The 14,193-nt window shown below is 41.1% G+C and overlaps 7 non-coding genes across 7 annotated transcripts; all 7 read right to left on the minus strand.

Moving 5' to 3' along the window:
- Positions 1-9,588: 9,588 nt before the first annotated feature.
- Positions 9,589-9,662, minus strand: trnat-ugu (transfer RNA threonine (anticodon UGU)). The gene has a single exon. It is a non-coding gene; the product is annotated as a tRNA-Thr (tRNA).
- A 558-nt stretch (positions 9,663-10,220) lies between these two features.
- Positions 10,221-10,294, minus strand: trnat-ugu (transfer RNA threonine (anticodon UGU)). The gene has a single exon. It is a non-coding gene; the product is annotated as a tRNA-Thr (tRNA).
- Positions 10,295-12,041: 1,747 nt separating this feature from the next.
- On the minus strand, positions 12,042-12,115 carry trnat-cgu (transfer RNA threonine (anticodon CGU)). Its single transcript has one exon. It is a non-coding gene; the product is annotated as a tRNA-Thr (tRNA).
- A 367-nt stretch (positions 12,116-12,482) lies between these two features.
- On the minus strand, positions 12,483-12,556 carry trnat-ugu (transfer RNA threonine (anticodon UGU)). Its single transcript has one exon. It is a non-coding gene; the product is annotated as a tRNA-Thr (tRNA).
- A 361-nt stretch (positions 12,557-12,917) lies between these two features.
- On the minus strand, positions 12,918-12,991 carry trnat-ugu (transfer RNA threonine (anticodon UGU)). Its single transcript has one exon. It is a non-coding gene; the product is annotated as a tRNA-Thr (tRNA).
- A 475-nt stretch (positions 12,992-13,466) lies between these two features.
- trnat-ugu (transfer RNA threonine (anticodon UGU)) lies at positions 13,467-13,540 on the minus strand. Its single transcript has one exon. It is a non-coding gene; the product is annotated as a tRNA-Thr (tRNA).
- A 403-nt stretch (positions 13,541-13,943) lies between these two features.
- trnat-cgu (transfer RNA threonine (anticodon CGU)) lies at positions 13,944-14,017 on the minus strand. The gene has a single exon. It is a non-coding gene; the product is annotated as a tRNA-Thr (tRNA).
- Between the last annotated feature and the right edge of the window lie 176 nt (positions 14,018-14,193).

Here is a 14,193-nt window from a genome sequence, read left to right on the forward strand (position 1 = left end):
TCACACCGAATAGAACAACAAAACACACATCGCAATCAGTGTGTGAGGTTTCTGTGCGTTACAAAGTTACACAGTGTCTGTAGAGTTAGGAGAGAGTAACAGAGTCAGAGAGGGAAGCAAAAACTAGAGAGAGGAGAAGAAGAAAGTGCAGGGTAATGAGTGTGAAAATGAAAAAGAGAGGTGACAGTCAGAGAGATGAGAGAGGAGGAGAGAGGAGAGGAGGGAGGAGGGAGAAGGGGGAGGCATGAGTTTGCATAAAGAGGAGAGGGAAGGGAGAAAGAGGAAGAGGTGACATTTAAAAATAGAGAAGAGTGAGCAGAGAGGACGAAGAAGGAGGTGTGTGTGTGTGTGTGTGTGTGTGTGTAGCAGCTGTTTTCCTTCATGCAGTGAATATTAAAGTAATTTCCCATGATCCTCTGCTCCAAAAACCTTCCCTCCTCTGATGTCAGCTGGTGTGTTCACGCCATTTTAATCAGGAAGACCAAGGTGTGACAATGTCAGGTAACACTCAACACACACACACACACACACACACACACACACACACACACACACATACACACACACACACAGATTAAAAAAAAAAAATCATGAAACAGTGATGACAGACTTGCAGATGCAGCCAGTCACATCCATAGACTGTAGGAAATAATGGACGTAGCCACAGTGACATCATCCGTCCGCTTTGAAGCCTCGTGTCTGGCATTTTTGTCGTTGCCATCTTGGATTTTTGGAGTCAGAAGTGACCATGTTTGGACGAAAGGGTGGAGATAGCCCTCATGCTAGCTACTAGCTTGGTCAGCCAGTACTAGCTTCTTTACAGCTATGGTTAAATGTGACAATACTAATTCTAATGCTAATTTTCACTAGCGAAAAACGTTGCTAACATTGTTTCAATGGCCCAAAATTCCACATTAGTCTAATAAAATATCCCTTTGGACTGATCTATGAGGACTGACTTGCTTTTGGAGCCAGCCTCATGTGGACCATTTGAGCAACTGCAGTATTTGTCACGTCAGCGTCGGCTTCATTTTTCAGCCTCAGAGGTTGCTGCTTGGTCACATCATGATATGCAGTGATGATGTGATGAAAACAGACCCATTTACATACATGGAGGCACTGCATGATGGTCAGTGGAAAGATGTGCATGATAAGATGTGATTGAGTACTTAATGTTTCAAAACAACTCGGATACTTGGAAGCATGTAATGATGATGAGACATTTCTGGAAACGTCCGCTGAGAGCTGATGTACTGAACTGCTCTGGTTTCTCAGCAGGAGGACGAATAAACAGCAGCAGAATAAAAACAAACTGACAGGAACAACCAAGGCAGCTGACACATACGGGAAGAGACTAAAAGAGTCTGAGTGTGTGTGTGCGTTTCCAGAGAAGGAAACAGCCTTACATTACAAACAAAAAGCTTGTAATGAATCACCTCTCTCTCTTGTTTCTTTCCTGTAACCAGTGACCAGCAGCTCCTTCACTCACAGCTGCATCAATCAACAACAACAGCCTCAGTAACATCTTCTTCTGTGCTCTCCTTTAATGCCTTTAAAACAGAGTCAGGATTTAAGATCATGAATAGCTGATCCACAGTCATCCTTTTATATGTCTGACACTTTTTAACCAGCAACACGGAGGTTCTTCTGTCGATTTTGTTGACGTTTGAAAAGAAAAACCAACAACATTAAGACAAAAACACAGTTATATACAGTGGGGAAACAACTTGCTTTCTTTGCCCAGATGCAAAACCAGAAAATTACACATCTTAACATGATTCAGTATTTCACATTTCTCAGCCATTTTTGTTACATACATGTTATTCCCAAGTCTAAGACTGTTGATATTATAATATTTAAAATATTATTAAACATGACCAACTCTCCCTGATCCAAAGGCTAGAGTGCTTAAAGTCCAATTTTGTGATATTATATGGTATACAAGCCTGGTCTCACTCCAAAGTCGTCGAAATCTGGCACTCGGGCAGTGACTTGTGGCATCAGAAACCAACGAAAAAAGGTGTCCTTTAACGTTGGCATGATAAACTGCCAGTTGCTGTTATAGTTTAATGGTGCCTGACGGCATTAGGTGGGTGGGTGGATCCAACACCTACCTGCCCACCAAATTTCACCTGAGAGAGCAGTGTCCGTGTCCCGTGAGATTCTAAAGCCAAACCCTGATCTTTTTTCCTAAACCCAACCACGTGGTTTTGTTGTTGAAGACAAAAAAAGTCATTTCAGGGTGTTGTACTGAAATAGTGCTTCTATTTTGAAAGAGACTGTATGTAAACCTTAAATTTCCTGTGAAAACAGGAAGTGTATTTTGAAAGAAGACAATGCATGTAACAGACAGAACTTGACACAATGTCCCAGAACGTCACCAACCAACACACCCAGGGTACCTTGCACGTCGTATGTGGACGTAGAAAGTCCATGACCAAACGTCAATATGTGAAGAGGTCAGAGTGAAAATGCGTTTTCTTGGCATACTTTAAACACTTAACATGACATCTCTGTCACATGAAATCCATGTATCTCCAAGTTTTAGGGATTTTATTGTAGTTTACTTCTTGAAGTTTTATGTTTTTTTTTAATCTAATTTCCAACATATATCCCGCAACAGTAAAGCACAGTTAGACCTTCAATAAATCAAACAATAAGACAGTGAAGAACAAAAATAAACAATAACTTAGACAAACATACAACAAAAGACAGAAAACTGAAGAATAAAGAACGAAGAATGAAGAGAGAGGAATGTAACAATCTAGTACAAAACTGGGAAACCACCAAACACCAAGAACAGCTTATCAAATCCAAATCTTCACTGAGGAGGTCAGGGGTCAAACAAGTGAAGGCAGTCAGTGAAGGCAGAAAAATCCATTCAGGGAAATCACACAAAAAGCAAAGTCCATAAATCCAAGCAGAGTCAAAACACGGGGAATCAAACATGAGGAAAAGGTTGGAGAGCATGAACACACTAGGGCGACCATGACAATGTGGCAACTGAAGGGGGGAAGCACTGGGCTTTGGATACACAGGGGCTGATTACTAACTACACACAGGTGAGTGGAACAAGACACAGGTGAAACACATGTGGTATTTAACAAAGGCGGAAAACATGAACATAAACTTGACAGAATATCACAGGAATGACTTGAAATGATATAAATAATATTTGACAGAAATATGAAGATGTCAATATTTTTCCAACATGTTTTATATTGATCTTGTTCATGCAGTTTACTGAGATACAACAATATATATATGACACTTAAAGAACAGCACAAAATGATTAACCTGCAAAAAAAATACCATAAATAAATACATTTCTGTTCATCCTGCTCATACTGTGTATCAAAATGATGACCAAACTGATTTATGTGCAGTAGCTACTTATGAAACACGGTTATATAGAAGTCAGAGCCACGGAATATGTTTGAAAGTGTAATTAACAATAATAATAATAATAATAATACTAACTTCTGATATAACGTTAGTCACTAAAGTCTTTCACTGAGTTCAGATTTAGCTATGAGCCATAAAGAAAATGTTCCTCTGTATGTTTCAGTAAATTATGTTTAAAAAAAGAGCAGAATGGGGAAATGAAAGCGGAAGCATTAAATATAAAAAAGGAAGAAAGAGAAGAGGAAGAGGAAGAAGAAGAAGAACAAAACTCCATCTTTTCATCACTAACAGAGAAACCTGAGAGAAAGCAAACAAACACTGAAGAACAAAATACTGAAGAGTGAATTTCCCCCTGCAGTTAAAGTGCTGCAGCCTCCAGGGAGAGCGCTTCAGGACCCAGAACAGGAAGATGTAATTATTAGTCAGAGGAACTGAATTTGAAGAAGAAAGATAAAAAATAAGTTTGTGAGGGAAATCCATGCAGCAGCAGCAGCAGCAGCAGTAGTGCTGATTTTTATCCGTGCAAATGTTCCTCTGTGTGTTTGACTGGAGAAGGTGACACGTTTCCTCCCTGCAGAGTTAAAATAAACCTCCGTATTTCAGTGTTGAAGCTGTTTGACTGTAAAAGTCAACTGACGGTGAGAAGTGCTGCATTTTTAGAGCAGAAAGTTAAAATCTGAGGTTCAGAAAATAAAGTTGTATTTTGTATATTTTAGGAAAATATATGATTTTATTATCCAAATATAACAACTTTGTTTTGAAAAATATTATGACTTTATTTGTTTTGTTTTTTTTAAAAATGCAATTTTATCCCCAAAAGTCTTTTTCTGAGAACAACTTTTTTTTAAAAAAAATTATTATGACTTTAATGTCGTTACAACTTTGATCTGAAAATATTGTGACTTTATTTTACAAATATCACAACTTTATCCTCAAAATATGTCTCTATTCTCAAAATATTACTACTTTGTTCTTAATTTATTATGATCTTACTCTCAAAATATGACTAAATTTTTTAAAAATTGCAATTTATCCTCAAAATTTTACGTTGTTTATTTCAAAATAACTTTGTTCTAAAATTATTATGATTTTATTGTCATTACAACTTTGATCTGAAAATATTCTGAGAATATTTTACAAATACCACAACTTTATCCTCAGAACATTATGTCTCTATTCTCAGATATTACAACTTTCTTTTAGAATTATCATGACTTTATTTAAAAAAAAAATTGCAATTTTATCTTCAAAATATTAAGGTTTTTTTTTCAGAATAACTTTGTTCTAAACATATTATTACTTTATTGTCAAAATATTATAATTATTATTATTATTATTATTATTATTATTATTATTATTATATTATATCTGACTTTACACACAAAATATTAAGACCCTATTCTCAAAACTTTGCTCCAAAAATATTGGTACTTTATTCTAAAAAAAAAAAAAAATACAGTTTTGTTCTAAAGAAATTGTGATTTTATTATCAAAATATTACAAATTTGCTCTAGAATATGACTTTATTTTACAAATACTTTAACTTTATCCTCAAAATATAATAAAATATTACAACTTTGTTGTTAAAATATTATAACTGGATGAGCACTTAAACATTTTTTTCCAAAACTGAGCTTTTTCCTCATAAAATTATGACATCAGTCTCAACATATTAACATATGGCCTTTATTATAAAGTTTTATATGGTTAGGACTGTTTTGTATGTTTACGTGTTCTTCTTTTAGCTTTTTGTTGATGCGAAAAGGTGCTGTTGTTCGCTAACTAATGTCTGAAACAACCCTAAACTGAGCAAACCAAACTGATATTTTGATGATTTTTTTGTGAGAGCGTCTTCACTAAAAAAGACCAAGAACAGAATGTTAAAAAGGTTAAAAGCAGAACAAACACAGTAAAGTTCAAACATTAACCCAGACCCTTCAAACATCCACAGAACAGTTTGTTCTCTGCTGGAGGTGTAAACCAGTCCGTCCGTCCATCAGTAATATTTCATAAAGTACTTCAGTTCACCTATATCGCCATAGCAACCTCAGCCCGTTTTTAATTGGAGCCTGGGGCCAGTCTGCATCCCTTTCATCTTACAGACACACACAGAAAGACACACTGTGTGCATCTCTGCTCACTGAGACACTTGCAGATACACTCTCTCTCAGTTATTAACACTCACACACACACTGCTCTGAGGTGTCGTCTCCCGATAGGATGGAGCGATGTGGTGTCAGTCATTGCTCTTCAAGTTAGAGGTTCAAATCTGGTTCATGTGTGTCAGTCACTTTGTCTCTGTTACGATCACTTCCTCACTGGAGGTTCTGCACTGCAGGTTCAGGTTCACCATCTTTCAACAGTCACACACCCGTACGAACATCGAAACAGGTTTTAAGATGAGATATAGCTTTATTTATCCCCAGGGAAATTGTTGTGCTGCGGCTGAAGTACAAAATGGGAATGAGTGCAAAAATATATGAGGCTTCAGCAGTCTGAGTTAGTTAAACTCAGCGGATAACCTCCAGAGTTACAGCATTTTCACTGCTAAATTCTCCTCTTTGTGTTTCACTACACAGTGCCACACTTTTGTCACAAATACTGAGTTTGTAACACTGATTTAAACTCCACACCAGCCAGTATTTCTTCCTTTTCACTGGTTTACATTCTCTCTCAAACCAGCACATTCTCAGTTTGTTCACGGACTTTCTGCGTCCACAGACGACGTGAAAGGTACCCTGGGTGTGTTGGTTGTTGACATTCTGGGACAGCGTGTGAAGTTCTGCCTGTTACATGCATTGTCTTCTTTCAAAATACACTTATGTTTTTACAGGAAATGTACCGTTTACATACAGTCTCTTTCAAAATAAAAGCACTACGGTGATACAACACCGGGAAGTGCAGATTTTTTCCTCCAACAACAAACACACACGGTTACATTTTGCCAACACACACGGATTGTTAGGTTTAGGAAAAAAGAACAGGGTTTGGCTTTAGAATCTTACGGGACGCACACACACTAGCCTCCCAGGTTAAAGTCAGTGTTTGTTTGACCCATACACCACCGCTCCCACCCTCCCGACTCAGACTTTCCCCACCTTAACTTTCATTCTTGTCCTGCCGTGTTTCTCACTGATGCCGCCAGCTGCTGTTAAAAATTTATATTTGGGTCATTCCCATATCCCGTGGCGGCCATTTTGAATGTTTGTAGCACTCTGCCAAAGCTCTAGCTAGAATACTTGCAAATAAAGTGCTGCAGGATGAGTCACTGCAAATTGGCTGCAGCACCCAGCACACTTACTGGGGATGTGGGCTAAGCAATGGCACTGCAGTTTCCAGGGTCTGCCACGTAATGCCCTGCGACCTACAATGTAAAGTAATGTGACAGCATACCTTAAATTTACTCAAAGTTAACCCTTTCACATGGGACACAAACATCAAGAAACCAATCTCCTGGGGAAAAGTCCACCACTCCAACCTGCCCCCTGATGTGGACTTTCACTGTTATTACTACTCCTTTCTTTATTCCCATCAGTGCATTCATCACGTGATTGCATATCATATATACGAAATTCTGGTGCATTATTTTTTGTAGTATACAAACGCCCAGGCGCTCAGGAGTAATTCTGATCAGATGCTCGAACCATCTCGACTTGACCTCCTTTAGACTCTGAGCTTCTCCTCTTGTCTCAAAGGTTGAGCCCAGCCTCTCTACGGAGGAACTCACTTGGCTGTTTGTATCTGGGATCTTATTCTTCTGGTATCTACTCAGAGCTCAGGATCGTAGGTGAGGGCTGGAACAAAAGCTTTCCTGTAAGGCTCAGCTGCCTCCTTACCATGATGGTGCTGTAAAACGCCCACCTGCATTACTGCCGATACTGATCAATGACAGTTAGTTTGCTAATACACGAAAGCAGAGTGTGTAGGAGGGGAAAGATTTTGTCAGTGTCATACTCAAGACTGTAAGGCTTTGGCTCTTTCCTGGAAGCACTTGACATAAATGCTGAAAATAATTCAAACAGATTTGTTTTATTTTAAAGTTAAAAAAGACCTCAGTGAAGCCAGCTGAATTTGGGTTAGGTGAAGTGATCAAACAACAAACTGCGCCTCGTATTTTTTATAAATCTGGAGCTCTGAATTGTTGAAAGGCAACATCTTCGCTTTATGACGGATGGCTCTGTATATCAGCTGGAGGTGATAACGAGCCGCCCTGTAGCATGTTTCTGTGGAGTCAGCCGGCTCAGCTTCAAGTTGAACCACTTTTGATAATGCTAAAAGGTGAAAAGGTCATTTTATTTTAGTATCCATTAACTGCTAACTCCACTCAGCCTGGAGAGATGGATGAGACATTTGTACTTTCAGCTCCGCACAGAGGCTTTTAAAAACGGTAGCCAAAACAGTAAAAAAGATGTATCTGAAAAATGGTGCAGTATATAAGTCCACTTATATGCAGTTATGACCCAGCTCTGAGAGGGGAAAGGGAAGCAACGTGAAACCAGATGGTTTGGTAAGATCAAGTTATTTATTGCTCGGATCAGCTGGAGGTAACTTAACAAATAAGAGAAAAAGGAGGCAGACTTCAAAGGAGAAAGGGCCTGAGGGTGCTGCTTTAATCAACTAAATAAATACAACCAAAGTAGGACTCCTCACTCAGAGTATCAATGAGCTCTATTTGAATAAATAAAAACAACAAAAAGACAAGAAATAAAACCAGAAAGTCTAACAAACCCTTCGCTGAGTCCTGCCCACCTTTGGTTACTGCTATCAAGCCTGTCAAACCTTCCACCCAGCAGGTCAATATGGTGTTTTCAACCAACACTAGCCCCTTTTACACTGCCAGATTTTCGGTGAATGTTGGACCGTTTTGCCGGCAAGCTGCGAGCGTTTATACACACAGAGGCGGATTGGCGAGTTGATCCGAGGTGCCCAATTTTCCGCCTCATAGGGTAGACATATTGGCGGAACCCTTTTAGTTTAAACAGACCGAGGCGGGGGCGGCACGGTGGTGTGGTGGTTAGCACTCTCGCCTCACAGCAAGAGGGTTGCCGGTTTGATCCCAGGCGTGGGAGCCCCTCTGTGTGGAGTTTGCATGTTCTCCCCATGTCAGCATGGGTTCTCTCCGGGCACTCCGGCTTCCTCCCACAGTCCAAAGACATGCAGGTTAACTGGTGACTCTAAATTGTCCGTAGGTGTGAATGTGAGCGTGAATGGTTGTTTGTCTCTATGTGAAGGGTGAACCCTGCCTCTCGCCCGATGTCAGCTGGGATAGGCTCCAGCCGCCCCGCGACCCTCAAGAGGATGAAGCGGTTAGAAGAAGAGACCGAGGCGGCCTTCCGCAATGGGAGGGGCTGTTGAAGACTTATGGGAGGAGCTGTTGATGACGCTGCACATGCGACCCACTGGCGGTGGATAAACAGGAAACAGCTGATAGCAGGAATTAGCGAGCAGCTAGTAGCAAGAGGGAAACGCAAACCTGGAGCAACTGGGGAGACAAGGAATTGCGCGCCCTCCTTGTCCTCGCAAACGAAGACGCCATTAACCATCAGATGACGGGGACGGTGAAGGACGGGCTGACTTAGGAGAGGATCGCCAAAGGACTGACCAGCCGCGGCTTCCCTCCCGCGTCACTGTTTACATCACACGCTGAGCTACACCTTTTGTTACTTGCTCACACCCCCCATTGCCCCGAAAAAGGCGCACTCTAAACAAAAGTAGGTAGGCTGCATTTTGCCACACTCCCCGATTTTGCTTTTATACTGCCGATGCTGAAAAAAGACTGATCGGGCTTTCCTGCAAATTTGCACAATTCCTGTCTAAAAAGGGCTACTGTCTCATCCCGACGTGTCATACTTTGACATTTGGTCACTATCATGTCACTGGCAGCAGCCTTTTGCAGTCTATCTTGACGCACAAGGGGTTAGCAGATGGTAATGCAGAAGTGGTCACTTCCCGCGACCCTCAAGAGGATGAGCGGTTATGAAAATGGATGGATGGATGTCTTTGTTTGCTAACGTGCTAAGCTAGCTCATGTTGGTTAGCGTCTTACCTTGGAGCAAACAAAGGAGGTTTATATTTTCTCACAGACCGATGTTTACGGAAGAAAGGAACGATATCTTCTGGCTGTAATTGGTCTGAAACTCTAAAAGTTTCTGGCATGTTGGGGTCCTGAGAGGCTCAACATTAAGGTGCTGCTGGGATTTGAACCCAGGATCTCCTGTTTACAAGACAGGTGCTTTAACCAGCTAAGCCACAGCACCTGTAATCTGCTTGTTTTTTGATGTATGAGATGCTTTTTGAAGCAAACTCTCCTCATATGAAAGCCGAACAACAAGAGAGAAAGTCAGACATTTCACAAAAAAAAGAAAATACAAACTGATATTTTAGGTTTGGTGCCATGTCATGATGAGTGGAGAAGAAATTGTTGCTTTAGAGCGAAGTTTCGACACAGATTCATTTATGATTACGTAAGAGTATTATGCTTCACTACCTTGGCAGTTGTAAGTACCGTGAGTGGACTGCAATTGGCTCCCAAATGTTGAACTTTGTGTGTATCAGGGCACAGCCAACGCACCCTGAAAAACAGATGTTTCGGAACGCTTGTGTGCCGAAAGGGGCATTAAGAAAACAGTGGATGTAAGGGTGCAATAAAGTGCAGCATATGTGCCAGCCCCAGCTTAACAACTAAAACTTGATCAGTCTAACACTTATCACACATTCGAGACACAGTAACAAGATGCTATCATCAACTCATAGCCGCACTGATTGCCAACTCTGAAGTTCACAGGTATGTTAGAGTCCTGAGAGCCAGAACTGTAAGGTGCTGCTGGGATTTGAACCCAGGACCCCTTGTGTACAAGACAGTTGCTTTAGCCATCTAAGCCACAGCACCTGTACACTGATGGATGAGATGCCTTTTGAAGACACATCTTCTTACATCAGAGCCAAACAACAAGACAGGAAGATGGATGGGACCTGATATTATGAGCAGACAAAAAAAGACTGTTGCTTTTAGTGAGGAGTTTAGACACAGTTTCAGTGTGAAGGCTTCAAACGTAAAGCTATACACCCAAGAGATTAAGAATGTCATGCTCCGCCAACTTGGCATCTTTTTCAGTGTAATTTTTCATCTTGAAATCTTATCTCTCCTCATTATCCCAAAGAAGACGTTCCTGTTGAAGCAAACTCTCCTCATATCAAAGCAGAACAAGACAGCAAATCGGGTATAATACACAAAAACTACAAGCTGATATGTCAGGTTTAGTGCCGTGTCAGTGTAAAGCTGTACAGTAAATGTGAGCAGAGGTGGATTGGCCATCTGGCATACCCGGAGTTTCCCATACCTGGAATCAGCTGGAGCCACTCTCCTGGTTTGGGGGTCACAGCCCTAAGTGCTCCGATTGCCACATCCTCTGCATGTAGCCCCTCTTGCTGGGCTTACATCTATGGTAACATTCCAGCAAGTTCCATATTCTCTGCTCTGGTCCATCTATGTCTTGTTCCTGGTTCCTCAACACCTGACATGGACCTTGTTGACCCAGGTGACGTCCGTGCTGGTATGACTCTTGTTGGCCTTTGAGCTGAACGAGCACGCCACAAGGAAGACGCTTGAAGACAAAAGAGACTGAGAAAACGTTCTGACATGCCACCACGAATTATCCATGTTAATACACCTTTACCCTGAACGACCACAAAGAAGAGCAAGCTGGAGGCAAGGAGCAAGAGTGATGGCCTGGTGGTGAGTAAACCACACACAACCCCTCCAGATAGAAAAGATTGCACTCACCCAGGTCCATCCAGGTACATTTCTCATGTCTAATGCAATACAATGGGAAGTTACGGGCTTGTTAGCCTTAGCTAATGAGATTTCAGGAGCCTGGTTTAGCAAAGCAGCGTAAAGAGTCCCAGATCCCCTTTTTATTAATATGTGTGTCTCCTCAAATGTCAAAAGAAACCTGCCTGATATTTGTGTGATTGATTGTGGTGGGCTGGTCTGGGCCAAAATGCCAGGGCCACCCTGAAACTGAGCCTCAAACCAAAAGAATTAAGATTACAGTAAGAGTCTCATGCTCCACAAAGTGAATACATTTGGCGTTGTTTTCAATGTAATTTTTCATGATAAGTCTCTTCATTTGCTCAAAGAAGAAAATACTTTTTATTTTGTGGTTTAGTGCCATGTCATGATGAGCAGAGAAGAAACTGTTGCCTTTAGAGAAAAGTTTAGGCACAGGCTTCAGTGTGAAGACTTCAAAGATAAAGATACACACCCAAGAGATGACTGGTCTCATGTTCCACCAACTTGGCATCTTTTTCAGTTAAGTTTTTCATCTTAAAATCAAATTTCTCCTCATTACCGCGAAGAGGACATTGCTTTCTGATCTACAGAAAATGTGAATCTGTGGTTCAATCTCATCATTTGCTTAAAGACGAAGACACTTTTTGATATAGCAATCCTCTGATCCAAAGATGATGCAGAGAGGTGCTGCTGGGATTTGGATCCAGGGCCTCCAGCTTTACAAGATGGAAATTTTAACCAGCTAAGCCACAGCACCCCCCCGAGAGCTTACAAACAAGAAGGCCTTCCTTACATAATGAGGGTACTGTGTATTGGGTAAAGGAGCAAACTCCTGTGGTCTCTAAGGTGCTGCTGGGATTTGAACCCAGGATCTCCTGTTTACGAGACAGGCGCTTTCACCAGCTAAGCCACAGCACCTCAATGTCTAAGAAAGATATCTGATGGATGAGATGGTTTTTGAAGCAAACTTTCCTCATATCAGAGTGAAACAAGACAGCAAGTTAGCCATTTCACAAAAGAGAAACACAAGCTAATATTCTGTGGTTTAGTGCCATGTGATAATGAGTGGAGAAGAAATCGTTGCTTTCTGGGAAATTTAGACACAGTTTCAGTGTGTCATACGATGAGGAGTGTAATTTTTCTTTTTCAATATAATCCAGCATTGTGTGTAAGAACTTACCCTATTCAGGGTTGGGAGGACTAGAGCCCTTCCCTGCTGATACAGGCTTTTTAAGATAATCTTTGGTCTTAAGACATAGTTTTATGAACAACAGATGATGGGTGAAGGTGCTGCTGGGATTTGAACCCAGGATTTCCTGTTTACAAGACAGGCGCTTTAACCAGCTAAGCCACAGCACCTCAATGACTAGGAAAGATTTCTGATGGATAAGATGCTTTTTAAAGCGAACTCTCCACATATCAAAATAAAACAAGACAGGAAGTTGTATATTTCAGAAATGGTTGCCTTACTAGGAAGTTTAGTCACAGTTTTAGTGTGATGATACAATGAACTTTCCACCAACTGAGTAAATTTAGCATCTTTTTTAATATAATAGATCAGTTGTGTGTCAACACCTACCCTATTTAGGGTTGTGGTGGGACTGGAGCACTGCTTTCTTCTAGAGGCATACACCAAGGACTCATGCTCCATCAACAGGGTAGATTTGGCACATAGAAACACTTTTCACTATCACACTTATGAACCATTGATGATGTACGAAGGTGCTGCTGGGATTTGAACCCAGGATCCCCTGTTTACAAGACAGGTGCTTTAACCAGCTAAGCCACAGCACCTGCACGCCATTTGTTCTTTTGATGTATGAGGTGCTTTTTGAGGATGAGCTTGCCTCAAATCAAAGCCGAACAACAAGACTTTAAGTCCAATATTTCACAAAAAAGAAAATACAGGCTGATTTTTTTTCAGATTTGGTGCCATGTCATGATGAGTGGAGAAGAAATTGTTGCTTTAGAGAAAAGTTTAGACACAGCTTTATTTACGATCACGGAAGAGTGCAGCCAGTGCACCCTGAAAAATAGATGCTTGGGAAGGCTTGCATGCTGTGATGGGACCTTAAAACAGTGGACATAGGGGTGCAAAAAGTGTGGCATGTGTGCCAGCCCCAACTGAACAATTTATACAGAAGTCTGACAATTACGAAACATACATCAGCATGAGACACAGTATCGTGATGCCATCACAACTCACAGCTGCGTCGACTGAAACTTTAAATTTCGCAGGTTTGTCGGAATCATGAGAGCTGTAACTGAAAGGTGCTGCTGGGATTTGAACCCAGGATCTCCTGTTTACAAGACAGGTGCTTTGACCAGCTAAGCCACAGCACCTGCACACTGCTTCCTTTTTTGATGTATGAGATACTTTTTGAGGGAAACTCTCCTCATATTAAAGCCGAACAACAAGATGGGAAGTCAGATATTTCAAAAATAAAGAAATGCAAGCTGATATTTTATGTTAAGTGCCGGCGCAAAACTCAGCAACTTGGCATTCCTCTCTTTAAATTCTTGATGTAGCAACCTTGTGATCCCGAGAAGATGTAGTAACCACAGCACCTGAATGTGCTGTGGTTTAACTGGATGAGAAGTTCAGGTACAGCTTTATTGTGAAGGCTTCAAAGGCAAAGGTACACACCAAGGTCTAATGCTCCATCAACTGGGTTTCTTTGGCACCTTTAGGATTAGCATGAAGATACAAAGATATCATGCTTGTGACCCCACAGTTGATATATTTAGGTGCTGCTGGGATTTGAACCCAGGATCTCCTGTTTACGAGACAGGCGCTTTCACCAGCTAAGCCACAGCACCTCAGTGTCTAGAAGATATTTCTGATGGATGGGACGTTTTTGAAGTGCACTCTCCTCATATCATAGTGAAACAAGTTAGATATTTCACAAAAAAAGAAACACAAGCTAGTTATGTTTTGTGCCATGTCATGAAGAGTGGAGAAGTTGCCTTACTGGGAAGTTTAGGCACAGTTCCAG

The sequence above is a fragment of the Epinephelus lanceolatus genome, chromosome 15 (genome assembly GCF_041903045.1).
Source record: "Epinephelus lanceolatus isolate andai-2023 chromosome 15, ASM4190304v1, whole genome shotgun sequence".
In the NCBI taxonomy this organism is placed as follows: domain Eukaryota; kingdom Metazoa; phylum Chordata; class Actinopteri; order Perciformes; family Serranidae; genus Epinephelus; species Epinephelus lanceolatus.